The 13733-nt window shown below is 39.3% G+C and overlaps 1 long non-coding RNA gene across 2 annotated transcripts in view; it reads left to right on the forward strand.

The window, feature by feature from the left end:
• Nucleotides 1-3103: 3103 nt before the first annotated feature.
• LOC138223156 (uncharacterized) overlaps nucleotides 3104-13733 on the forward strand; it is a 49754-nt gene continuing 39124 nt past the window's right edge. Inside the window, exons 1-2 of one of the 2 annotated variants that reach the window (XR_011181677.1) lie at nucleotides 3104-3478; nucleotides 3841-3928. This is a non-coding gene — a long non-coding RNA (uncharacterized lncRNA). Of the gene's footprint in view, nucleotides 3479-3840; nucleotides 3929-9143; nucleotides 9426-13733 lie in introns of those variants that run through there. The other variant, XR_011181676.1, reaches the window with a different exon arrangement.

The following is a 13733-nucleotide window of genomic DNA, read 5'->3' on the forward strand; positions in this document are numbered from 1 at the left end:
ATTGAACTTTTGCACAAAGTAGATCACTTTGAGAGCAATAGGCATTTCTTGTGAAACCCTAAAAGTGATTCTTAGATGTAACATTTCAAAGACCATTTAAATCCTGCTAACAAATGGAAAATAACTGGTAGTGTTTCCCATGTGTATGGTTGGGTGAAGAATTGGGCTTTGTAGAACCGAGATCAATGTGAACGGTTTCTAATCTTAGACGTCTTCTAAAAGCTTTGTTGACTAAACAACACATGTTCATAGAAGAAAGTTGTTACACCCGGGCTGGGAGTGGCTTCTGTTCCGATGTTGACCCAGGCAGCCAGCACATTCACACTACTTCCCAGCCTACTTCCTATCTCATGCAAACTTGCTTAGGATGTATCTCCCAAAGGCCATTAATTTTTACTAATCAGCTGGGTCATCTCAAAATCAATCAGACAGTTAAGGAGACTATTTGAGCATGTTTCCCTGCTTATTCAGTGCTCCAACATTGAGCTAAGCACTCAGTGCTAAGCTTCTCAACACGAGGCAAACAACCCAGGAATTAGTCCAAAAGGAGGGAATAAGGGAGAATCCAAAAGGAGGCAAAAGTCCAAAGCTGGGCGGTCCATCCAAGACAAACGGGGTTAAAAACAGGAACCGGGACGGGACCGGCACGGGAACAGGAACAGGAACAGGAACTAAAACCTTAACAGGACCAGGCGCTTCCAGGTCCCGGACTCGCCTGGTACGGAAACCAGAGCAAAGCCCGAAATAGAGTGAGCGCCTGGCTTTTAAGGAGAACTGAAAAGGGGGTTAGAACAGGTAGAAAACAAGGAAGGGCTGGAGCGTCCTTAAGAGGAGGGGCTAACGAACGTAACACACACAGTGGTATGAACAGCAGCAGCAGCAGCAGCCATAGTTGCAAAGAACTATAATGTAAGGTGTGAGTAGATTAGGTTGAAATAATAGGTTTTCAGTCTGGATTTAAATCCTGAGATTGACTTGGCTGTCCAGCAGACTGTTCCACAAACTAGGACTGAAGCACAGCAAAGGTAACAAAAGTTACAGATCGGAGGAAGCCACTTGGTCCATCTTGCTCAGAAGCTTGTGGATCCAAGGATCCAGCCATTTTTGTGAAGATTCCAGGGAATCAGTTTCAGCAACCTGGCTGGTACCAGTGCACGTGCCTGACAAGTCACAAAACCCTCCATTTGCAGGATAGCTGACAGACCACAAGCTGGCCAACTCCCAATACAACTGTGGCAGCAGTCTGCCAGTTAGGGACTGCTGTTTGGAAAACCCAGGATGTTTTTTGGATTTCATCATCATACTGAATGGAGTGAACACTCTGTCCTTGAAAAATTTGCAATGCCTGAAGTGCTGAGAGGGCCTTGATTTAAATGAGCTGATATTCATTTCCTGAACAACAGCAGCATCTTTTTTTAATCTAAGATGATTTCTCCATTAAATAAAGTTTCTAAAGAAAATGCTTTCTTTAGGAAAAGGTAAAAGTTCATAGCAGAGCTTACAAGAAGTATAGAATTTCTTCCAATTAATCAAAAGGTAAGGTTGAGACAAAAAAGATTAAAGAAACAGGGAGCTTGGTTTGAAAAGTCAGAAGACATCACTGCCCCACAGGAATTGAGTAGGATTCCCTGGTATGAAGTCTCATCTAGAAAATGGTACCTCCTATAGCATAGTACTCACTCTTTCCTTACACATATAGCAGTCATACAGGTACATCAAGACCAGCACCCTTGAGACATTGAGTCTTGGGGTCAGGGGAATTTAAATGGTTTGTGACCTGTACAAGATGGTGCACGGGGTGCTGTTGTGAGGAAATGAGGCACAGTCTCTACTAAGTGATAGTAGTTCTTTCATCTGGCTCATGTGAGAAGACACACCTCAGATCATCTCTCATCACTAGCACTAGGAAGCTGTATAAATAGGATATGCCTATGTACTGGATGTTTATTGGTGTAAAGAATCTCGCTTACAGTGACCTGTCTCAGTGTCACATATCTGTTAGTTCTCTGTCTAGAGCTAGACAACGTTCTGACAGCTTGTTGTTGCCTGAAACGTCCTGAGAACTTCTCGTTTTCTTCCACCTGATATTTACATGTGGAATTTCTAGTCACGATTGAAGAGCACCACTTACCAACCCCTAATTCTCCCTTTTTGATAACATCCATCTCAGTACTGACCCGTTACCACACGTCATCTGCAGCTGCAGTAAGATGCACTTAGGTTGCATAAAGATTTGGTGAATGATTATTGTGTGTTACAGGGATTCCTCAAATACAGACTGTTCATTTTAGAGATTATTTGCATTACCATTTAACAGCTGTAATGTGAAACAACGTCTAAACTTTTCTGATATCTCTTGATGTTTGTTGTAAAATATGACAAATGACCCTTTTGTGTCATTTTTTTTTTGTTTTGTCAGAAGCTGCTGCTATGGTACATACTGTACCTAAAAATGTAACCACACCATATATATTGTTCATTCTTACGGCTAATGAAATGCGTGATTAGAATATTGAAGTACCGTTTTAGTGTATATACTCTACACGTCACTGTAATTTTTATATAGATGTATTCTGTATGTACTTCATTTCATGTTACACTAAATGATTTGAAACATTTACTTCTGCTTTTAGTGTAAAAAAGAAACACGAACAGTCCGAGAGGGAAGAGGGGAGGGGTGTGTGGGTTAATTTATGAGCCGATTTTATTTTACAGTCACTTTAACAAGGCGCTACAGTATTATAGAATGCAATTATGAGTCGGGTAAAGGTAAAAAAAAATCTGAGAAGAAAAAGATCAGAGAATAAGAGTACAGTAAATGAAAATTTCAAATTATACCCAGTTATGAAGTTAATTGCAAATATTCACTGTAATAGAATATAAAACGCACAGGACACACAGCGTATTGAATGCCCATGTCGCATTTATCTACGGGAAGCGTGCGTGATCAACTACCTTCTTTATTCTTGCATATGTTGCATATGTTGTAAACTAATTCTAGTCTACTTAGACTAAAATGTTAGTAGACTAACATTTTGAGGGATGAAATTGAACACAAACATACAGTATATAGTAACCAAGCAGCATCCTCCGCACTTCCACAGCAAGACGCGGACATTTGATGTTTGTTTCACTAAGGCGCTCCAATACTGTAGATGTATGTTACACATAGCAGCGAAATGGATTGTTTTCCACAGGGTTAGAACAAAACGTGACGCTGCGTTTTTCGATCTTACTTTGAACATGTATTAAAAGTACATCAATTGAGATCGGCGTTTTGTAAAGAACACAAACCACCTGCTTTAACATTTTGCCTGCTGATCTGATTGCTGCTGCCGGGTAGAAGAGTGGGGAAAACAAAGTGAAGGAGTGTCACTTCAGTCGGTGAAGACAGCTAATGTCTGCAGTATGTCCAAAATTCCTGAGCTGTCCGTTCCTTGCTGTGATTAGACAAATACCAGTTTTCACAAGTCCACAGGTAAGAAAATAATTTGAACATAGCGTTGCTGTTTTAATCGCATGTACTATAAATTGGTTTGTTTGGGAACATACAGTAATCTGAAAAAATGTCCTTTTTTTGAATTACTCAAAATGATAGCAAGAGGTTAATGGATATGTAACTCTGTTGAGTAATTATATTTTCTTGTAGTATGAGTCTTTTAAAATGTAGTAGGCAATTGTATTACTTGATGTAAGATCCTGAAAGTAAAAGCAATATGCAAAAAAAACTTGAAACCGTGTTTCAGTCCAACTGGTATGTTTGAGAGCGACATGTGTACAGTACTGTATATTTTACCAAACATTCTGAAAATGAATTGTACGTTATGTTCTTCTTTATAGTGTTTTGTATCCAAAATGTCAAAAAGCAATGTCAGTGTTCCAGCTGAAGCCCTGATATTTGCCTTTATCACGTTTACGTCAGCTCAAGGTAAGTTTCTTCAGTTTCCGATTTGATTTTTTTTCGACTTATTTACAATTGGTAAGCACATTATGCAAAACATAATATTAAGAAGATTTCAGAGATCCTGATGTTTGTACACCTTAACTACATCTAAAATGTGGTATTCTATTTTGTGAGTTACTCTAGATTATTATTACATTTGAACACTTATCAATGCTCAATGTTCAGAGAACATAATTTGCTACTTTATGCTTTCAATAGAACTGCTTCAACAAAATTTCTTGTGATAACATGTGAAAAGATAAGGAGAAATATAACTGACACAGATGACACTCACTTTATGTTAATTTTTAATTTTGGAGCATCTGATATTAGAGAAAAAATGACAGCCTTTCTGCAGCAAAACCATGTACTGCTGAGTACGCAGCATACAGTTGTCCTATTGATTTAGCATGAGTTCTAATAAATGTTTCTTGATTACTGGCACAATGTTGTCATTGGAATAATTAAGAGATGTGCAAGTAATAGGTTTATTCCATGCTGAAAAAAAGAAGAAAGAGAACACAACGTTTCGGCCGTGGAGCCTTCTTCAGGTGTGAGAGAGACAGGGCAGTAGGCAAAGGTAAGGTAGCGGGAGAACAAAGGTTGGGAGGGAGGAGGAGTGAGAGGCGGGAGCAGGGGACAGAAAGAGAGGCCAATCAAGAGGTGTGAAGTCAGAATGGGTGCAGAGAGGTGTGAAATGAAACTTCCAATGAATGGAGAAAATTTAAAAGAACAGTAATCTGTCGTTAAGGGAAGGGAGAATGTGTGATCCTAGTTGCAGAATAATTTTAGTTTCGGTGGTCTTTCTGATGTATGAGTTCGGAAAACCGTCTTTGAGAACACAGACGGAGAGATTAGAGTGGTCGTGGCCGTCAGAGGTGAAATGAGAAACAATGGGCTTGGAGAGATCTTTAATCTTCACAGCCCTGACGTGTTCTCTGAAGCGGTCTCTGAGTCTCCTTCCTGTTTCCCCAATGTAGATGGCTGGGCATTCACTGCAAGAGATACAGTAAATGAGGTTGCTGGAGGTACAAGATGCTGTCTGGGTGATGCAGGATTGTCCTGAGGGGCTTGAGTGAGTGTGGTGGCTGTGTACTTGCAGGTGATACAGCGAGCTCTGTTGCAAGGGAAAGTGATTAAGAGATGTGTGTGAGTGTGAGTTGACGCATGACTGTGTAACAGTTGATATCATGCCATTCTTTTCTGTATGTGCAGAATGAAGGCATTCATATGAAGTTTCCCCATACAGACCTACAGTATGCAGATATAATATGCATTGCCCTATAAATATATTGTATCAGTATAGGAACAAGTAATAGGTTTGTCACACCTGAAGGAGGCTCTACGGCAGAAAAGTTGTGTTTTCTTTCTTCTCTTTTCAGCATGGAATAAACCTATTACTTGTTCCCTTGCAGCCTACGCATGCTGACGCAGCTACCCACCTGAACTACTTGTATCTGTATATATCATCCTACTAACAGTTTGGGAGGATGATATAGCATTGAGCTCACTATATTCTCATGGATGTCCATCATAATGGAAGTCTGGACTTTGGCTTCTAGCCTGAATTGACTGAGCAATGCTATAACCATTTCAGTGTAATCAACTGCTAATATTTGACCTAGATACAGTGATTGATTTACAATCTTTCAACATCTTTCAGACATACTGTATAGTCTACTTAAACAATTCCTCTTTAATGCAGTGGGATGCAGTGTTGGGAGGATTAACAATTAAAGGGGACTAATATTTTATCTTGCTATTTGCAGTGTCTCACTGCAAATGCTGCGTTCTGTGCACCTGCTCCCTAACGCCTTCCAAAACCAGCAAGCTCATTTTAATGAGAATCTTGTAACATTATAAAGAAATTGCAACTTCAATGCTCAATATGTCAAACACATACTGTAAGTGGTTGTTTTTCGGACTGTCTCAGGAACAAACTAAGAATGGGGGAATCTCTTTATCAGGATACTCTATGGAGATTTAACTGACATATTCTACATTCTCAAAGAAATTGACAATCATTACAGATTATCTCAAAATCAACAGTGGTACAAGGAGCATGTAAAAATGTGTCTCAGGAGCTTTACCATACCTTTCACAATTGTTTGTTGTCAGTGCTTTAGTTTTTCCTTTGTTGTCTCCAAATATGTAGCATGTACATTAAATACAATGTAGAATAAATACAATAAGTATTTATTGTCTATAGAATATTTTTGTGGATGCCAAAAAGCATGTAAAATATTTATTTCTGTTCAAAATATATTTAAAAAGAACATGATAAAAAAAACTCAGGAATATTGGAATGAAAATGTCTTGGACAAATGGACGACCCTTATAACCATACTCTGATGATCATACAGGCCTTAATTAACTATCCACGACTTTGATGGCTTTGATGGTGGTGAAACATCAATGCTGTAGATTTGCATTAAACTGTAGATGCTTGAAACTTTTGCTTACCTCAAAAGTGCAGGCAGTAGGCTTTCAGTCTGTCTGAATAAAAACAGTGTGATGTGTGAAATGATGACATAGTATTTGAGTCAATGGACAGTTGGATGCTGCACATTGGTGGTGGTGGAGGAGAGTACCCATTACTTGTAAAGTGCTTTGAGTGGAGTGTCCAGAAAAGCGCTATATAAATGTAAGCAATTATTATTATTATTATTATTATTATTATTATTATTATTATTATTATTATTATGACTATCTGATCTGGACTGAAAGAGTCTCTGAAAGTAGCAGTTATCATTTCCTTACAAAATCAAGTACTCAAAATGCCCAGTAATCCCTTGCTGTACGCAAATTTACCTTACGCGATTTCAAGTATCCGTGAATTTCTGTATACTATTTTGTCTTGCACGACCCTCCAATTTAGAGTATCCGCGAAGCTGAAAGTCATCGATGAGCTACGATGCATACTCGGGCGATAGTTTTTTTTTTTCCCGCAAGGAAGACAGTACCCACACGGTCTGATGTTTTTTCTCACTCAGTCTCCTTTGCCAGAAGACGTGTCGGCATTAAAATGGCTCTGAAGCAAATGAGAAAGGGTAAGGGAGTCTAGTGTTTTCCTAGGCAATCTACATCCGTGATGAATTTAGAAAACGAAATTAAAGTGCTAAGTAGGTTGTATGAAAGATCAAGTAATAGTGCTGTTGGGCGGTCTGTACGTCATACAATAAGCGAGGAAGCAATCCGACCGAGTGTTAACAACGACGTCATACATGACATGTGACTCAATCTACTTGGGCGTTATTGTAGCAACAAGGGGAAAAGTATGTCAAAAACACTTTAAAAGCTATCTAGAACTGTTTATACCATATTATTCCCGTACTGTATTATATTTTCTTTACTTTGATGTTATTATTTTATAAATGAAAAAATGTTTGAGGAATTTTAAAGGTTGAATCGTGACTTCAGTTCCCCTAGCCCTGTTTTTTCCTATAAATTTACCAAACGCAAATTTTTGTAGTTTTCAGAAACGTAACCTTCGCGGTTGGCAGGAGATTACTATATTTACTTTTGTAAAATTCCAAGGTATTATTGCCATTCTTATACATTTACGTTATTTTTCCATGGTTTAGATCACTTTGCCTTCACTGTGGTTAGCTGCAATGTATTTGGCTTTTGTGGTGGTATGCTAACAAAAACATTTCTAAGGAAGTGGAGATTTAAACTCTCTTAGCTCTTAGCAGCTGACAATGACAAATGTCCCTAGAGCTGCCTTTCTAACTCGCCCATATTGTCCACTTTGGGCAAGCTGGAAAAACTGCCAAGTGTACTGTATAAGGGATGTTTACTGTTATTTGGTGAGTTTACCAATTCTTTGGTGAACAGTGGGCTTTTGGGTCAGTGAATTATGTTAATAATAATAATTCCTTACAATTATATAGCACTTTTCTGTATAGTTCATTCAAAGCACTTTACAGGTAACATGTAAATGTGCAACATCCACCTGGATGATGTGACTGCAGTCATAGTGCACCAGTATGCACACCAGCTAACAGTGAGGAGAAGAACCCATGAGTGATGAAGCCAATTCGTAGATGGGGATTATCTGGAGGCCATGATTGGTCAAGGCCAATGGGAAATTTGGCTAGGATGCCAGATTAACACCCCTACTCTTTCTGAGAAACATTCTGGGATTTTTAATGACCACAGAGAGTCAGGACCTCGGTTTTACGTCTCATCTGAAGGACGGCACCTGTTTACAGTATAGTGTCCCCGTCACTATACTGGGGCATTAGGACCCACACAGATGGCAGGTTGAGCTCTCCCTATGGCCCCACTAAGGCCTATTCAAACATTAAGGGCAATTATAAACTAATTGAATAGCTCTGCCGTCTTATATAATTCTTGTGTCTTGGGATCATATAATTACCTCCCCTCTTAAAAAAACAGCAGTCTTTTTACATTGTGTCTCACATGCATGCATACACATGCCTGCTCACATTAATGATTACTATGTACAAGTACATGAAAAAGACCATACATGGAGAAAACCTGTCTGTTTATAAAATTGTGCAGCTGCTTGAGGAACATAATGATTTTGTTTCCTTTTTAGATCTAGTTTTATATGTGCCTTTTTCACTTTACATAAAGCAAAAATTAGTATGAAAATAGGTGAAAGTAAGAGTATGTATGATAAAAGAATATTGTAATGAAACAAACAGGAAATAAAAGGGTCAGAGTAACATCTCCCATATACATTTTATATCTTCAAATTAATACAGTGCTTCTTAAAGTACGAATGCCAGGTCACAGTAAATGTGATTATTTTGTATAGAAATATCCACAAATGTGAATTGAAATAGCACAAACTATATAATCACTCTCAAAAAAAGCTTTCATTTAATATCTTTCGGAACCTTTGTTATTGTTGCCTGTACTAATTGATTGCTTTATTGAATGGCAATTCATCTGGTAGCAAAGATTCCAACCAATAAATATGTCTCCACAGCAATCTATACATCTGTAGAGATGTACAATCTATAATACTGTATATACAGTGTAAGAGGACCCGGGGAAGGGTCATCTATAACCGGTATTTCCAGAACGAAACACTGAAAATACTAGATATGGACCTTAGCAAAATGGCGGCCAAAAAGAATCAGCTGACCGGTAAATGGAAAGGGTCTACCCTGAGAAACAATGGGACACAGCTGAGCCGCATCAGGAACCGAAATATAAGTGCCCCGGAGGCAGTGAACAGGGCGGAGGCCGATAAGGTGAATGCGGTTTGGAGTAAAAGAGAGGAAAGAGGTGGATGTTAAAGATCGGGCTAAAGAATAACGGACTTCTGAAAGGAGAAAAGGTTTATGGTTTTTGGATTACGGACACTGGATAAAGATACATCGCAGATTGGCTCTATTACGGACTTTTGGAACTCGGATCGGATCAGGGTTAAGGGAACGGATTACGGACTGTTTGGAAGACAGTTGGAGGAAGAAACGCCACGAAACTCAGGAAAGAAAAGTGTGGTGTGAGTATTACTTTCATTTACATAAACTTTCCCCCGGAGACACCACAACAGATTTATTGTACTTTGTCCCTATCAGACTATAAAATTATAAACTGGTTCTTTCGTGTCAAATGCAAGAAAATTATATTACAGTCCAGTATATAGAGGTCATGTTCAGTAAATGCAAGTACAAGTCATTGAAATCATTTTTAAATACTTTTTTTAATAAAGCTGCTTATATAAAGTTGACTTTGAATATAGATAAATATTCAAATTCTATGTCAAATATTAAAAATTGTTAGTCCCAGGAAATTTTGTGAGCTTAAATTGCTTAAGGCAAGGGAGAGTTTTTTTTTGTTCTGTTCTGAGAACTCCTTAAGTACAAACTGCCCTTGTGCCCCTGACTGCTTGTATAACTATTGATGTTGAAGATGTTCCTGAATTGATTGTCACTAATCAATTCTTTAAAGAATTGAATACCAGCATCAAATCCCCATATAATCTTCCGTGTTCCAGGCTGACAAGCTTCCGTTTCTGAATCTATTTGAATATGGCTTTCACTTTAATCCCTTTTAAAGGAATTATTTTGGTTGCTCTTTTTTGTACTGCCAGCTCTGAAAAATCTTTATGTAGCATTCAAAATCAAATGTACTGTAGTATTCCAAAGAGTTATTGTAAAATTTCTCCCATTGGATAGCATGATGGCAATTGGTATTGGTGCCTCGCAGGTCTTGGTTCTTTGGTTTGACTTTGGACCAGGACACCTTCTGCATGAAGGTGACATGTTCTCCTTATTCTTTCATGGGCTTTGTCTCATAAAATAACAGGCTGCTTTCTTAATTAGAGTCCCTAAATTATTTCTTTGTACGTGTTTCCTCAATCAGTCTTTTATTTGCTATGTAATTTTTAGAAGAAAATTACATAAGTTAATATTGTACAGTAACAGTTGCCCAGTGGGTACAGAGGAGGTACAATTATATACATTATATATCTCCCAGTGGGGGAGAATAAAACACTGGGTGTCCCAGGCCTGCTGGTTGTAGCTGAGGTTTACTGGGTCTGTCATTTTGAGTGGGGACTTTCAGGTTCTGATATCAAGACACGCATGCTCCCAGCTCAAGGAACTCAATCTCTTATGTGATTTGACAATTAACGCCACTGGTTAATAGTCCTCTGAAAGCTCAGTGAAGTTGGCTGCCCTACAAACACCACAAATGATGAAACCCACCTCATTCGTTAGTGATGTGTTTGTGCCTTTGAAAGTACTGTTCGTGCTGCTTTCGCTTCAGAGATATTGCACCTTCTTTTTGGGGGGTGTGACGTCACCCAGCCCCCATACAACGTCGTAGGGAACCGAACCAGTCTCATTCATCAGTGCTGCGTTTGTGCCATTGAAAGCAACATTTGTTCTGCTTTCATTACAGAGATATAGCGCCTTATTTTACGGGTGATCACATGACCAAACATGGTGACGTTGACCTCCAGTGACCCCCCGTCTATCAAGATCAAGCCCTCTATTAGTGGTGCAGGGAAAACAATTCTGCAATTTTGTTTCTCTGTTTGCCCAGGTGGAGGGTGGCGGTGGATTTTTTTATTTAATACTAATATCTTCTGTGCATTTCAGTAGGAAAATTAAATTTGTCACCAATATCATACTCTAATCAAAAGAGTTGCGGGTGTAGCCTTAAAAAGCAAACATTAGCAAACAAATACACGTTCTTACCAAGAGGATTTAACAAGCACATCTTAATACTTTGTAGTGGTGTCCTTTTTTAAAATCTGAAGAAGTAATTAGTTTCTTGCTGTCTCCTTCTTAAATAAACATGCGCACCAAGGGACGTGTAAAGATTTGACCAGTCTACAGAGCCACATATTTAAAAAGTCTTGAATTTGCAACTTAATGAGTGGAGACCACTGTTGCACTTGTTATGCAAAGCACATTCGTCAACATGAAAAGAACCAGGATGTTTTAGGGGTACTATGTACAAAGTTGACACAGGTAGTTTGTATAACATCCGAGAAACAACATTGGAAAGTCTGCTGTCACACACAAGCAGACCGTGGCAGTATTGGAAAAATATTTTTATTTTCACATAACACAAGTGAACGTATATCTGAGTTCTTTAATAAACTGTCATTATCCACCTGTTTGTATTTGCAGGGTTCTTATGCGCAAAAATTAAATGATTAGCTCAAAGTCCTTTTATCTTTGTGTTTCTGGTCAATCCTTGATTTAGAATAGTGCGAGGGCACACCTTGACCTCTGAAGACACAGATATGAGTGCTTTTGTTAGATCATCATATTTTTCCCAGGTGAAGTCATGTATGTTGTATGTAGTGTGCTCTCTGAAGGCACCAGTTCTGTAGGGTTTGGGCATTTACTGGGACAATTATTAATTGTAGCAGTAAATCACAAAAATGATTCTTTTGATGGTCTTAGAATCCAACCATGCGATACAACGCACACACACAGGTACTAATACACGAGGATACATTTATTAATACATGGAATATGCATGTAAACCTAACAGATCTTATCGAGAGGGTTATCAGAATACAAAAGGTATATATTCAGTCGGTTACAAAGAGTTACACATCAAGAGGACATATGTTCAGTATATCATTCATTTAGACCGTTTCATAATTGAACTTGATTACAACTTCTACATTAGATACTCAAAACAAGTACATAACTCTTAGGAATTAAATTGATATCAACTGGTTGGGATAACAATTGAATTCTCGAGCAGTAATGCAGAGAAGTTGAATACTTATCCAATCTCTGGGGATTCAGATCTCCTGCGGGCACAAAGAAACAGTTGCAGGCTGTTGCTGTCCAATCCGCGCTCTCTGGCTCGGTGCCAGGCTGTGCTGTGCGGCTTGCGACGGTGCGCTGCTGATGCTCACTGACCGGTTAGTTAGTGTTGGCTTTAACTAGCACAGTTTGTGCACAGGAGAAAAGATGACTGTGGGTCCCAGCAAGTCGGGAAGAGGACCGGTTCGTTCCTGATGAAGAGCTAGTTCTGTATAGTGATTCAGCTGTCCACAGTTCTGACCTGTTCACGAGGCCTGCTGCTGGTGCTAACCTTGGGTGGATCCTCTGGTTACTCTCTGGCAACTAGACTCTTAGAACAAAGGAAAGTTCTGGCACTCGGACACACTGGCCGTTCCGTGGTTGTCCGGGCTGAGTCTCAGGATGGTCAGGAGGCGCGCTGTGAGAATGTCCTGCCCTTGGGAGCCTTCTGCTCCTGGGCCGTCCTGCCCTGGAATTCTCCTTTGAATTCCCTTTAGAATTGTCCGAAATAGTCCACTGAATCCCACCACAGGCTCTCTGTGTTGCCTGTTTTTACCTGGAGGAACTTCAGCTCGTGCATTGGCTGAAGGTTTCATGGGCATCAGAGTCCCACGTGGGTTACTTGGCCCTACCAGTCCCTGATTGGTTGATCAAGGTGAGATATGAGTCACTTACTCCTGACGCTTAGGAATGCAGTCCAGATGTCCATCTGGCACTCCCTAGACTGATAGGCGCCAATGGATGACCATTGATCATGATGGCCAGGCTTAGCTAAGTGCATCCCCATTTGGGAGCTGTCCCTTATCAAAAGAAAACATCTTTAAATCAGCCTGCATGAATAGTTTGATGAACAGAGAGATGAGGCCTCATTTGGGAAAGCACAGAAACACTTAATTCTGTCTTATTAATAAGCATTGCCGCTACATGTAGTATCTTCTCACGAGGCACCAGTAAATGTAGGGTTTGTGCATAACTGGGACAATTATTAATTTTGGCAGTAAGTCACAAAATGATTCTTCTAATCTGATTAGAATCCAACCTCAAACTCAACTCTAACAACACACAGATACTAATACATAAATACATTTATTAATACATAAAATGTGCATATAAACATAACAGATCTTATCGTGAGGGTAGCAGAATACATAAGGCATATATTTAATCGCGAAGAGTTACAAATACCAAGAGGGACATACGTTCAGTATATCATTCATTTAGACCGTTTTGTAAATGACCTTGGTTACAACTTCTACACTAGATACACAAAACAAGTGCATCACTAATAGAAATTAAATTTATATCAACTGGTTGGAAAAACAATTGAATTCTTGATCTGTAACGCAGAAAGTTGAATACTCATCCAATCTGTGTGGATTCAGATCTCCTGCAGGCACAAAGAAGCAGTGGCAGGCCTGTTGCTGTCCAATCGGCGCTCTTGGGCTCGGTGCCAAGGAGTGCTCGGTGCGGCTTGCGACGTGGTAGAGATTCCTGCGGCGATTCGTTCCTGATGCTCTCTGAAAACCAGCTAGTTA

This window comes from Lepisosteus oculatus, chromosome 15 (genome assembly GCF_040954835.1).
Source record: "Lepisosteus oculatus isolate fLepOcu1 chromosome 15, fLepOcu1.hap2, whole genome shotgun sequence".
Classification (NCBI taxonomy): Eukaryota; Metazoa; Chordata; class Actinopteri; order Semionotiformes; family Lepisosteidae; genus Lepisosteus; species Lepisosteus oculatus.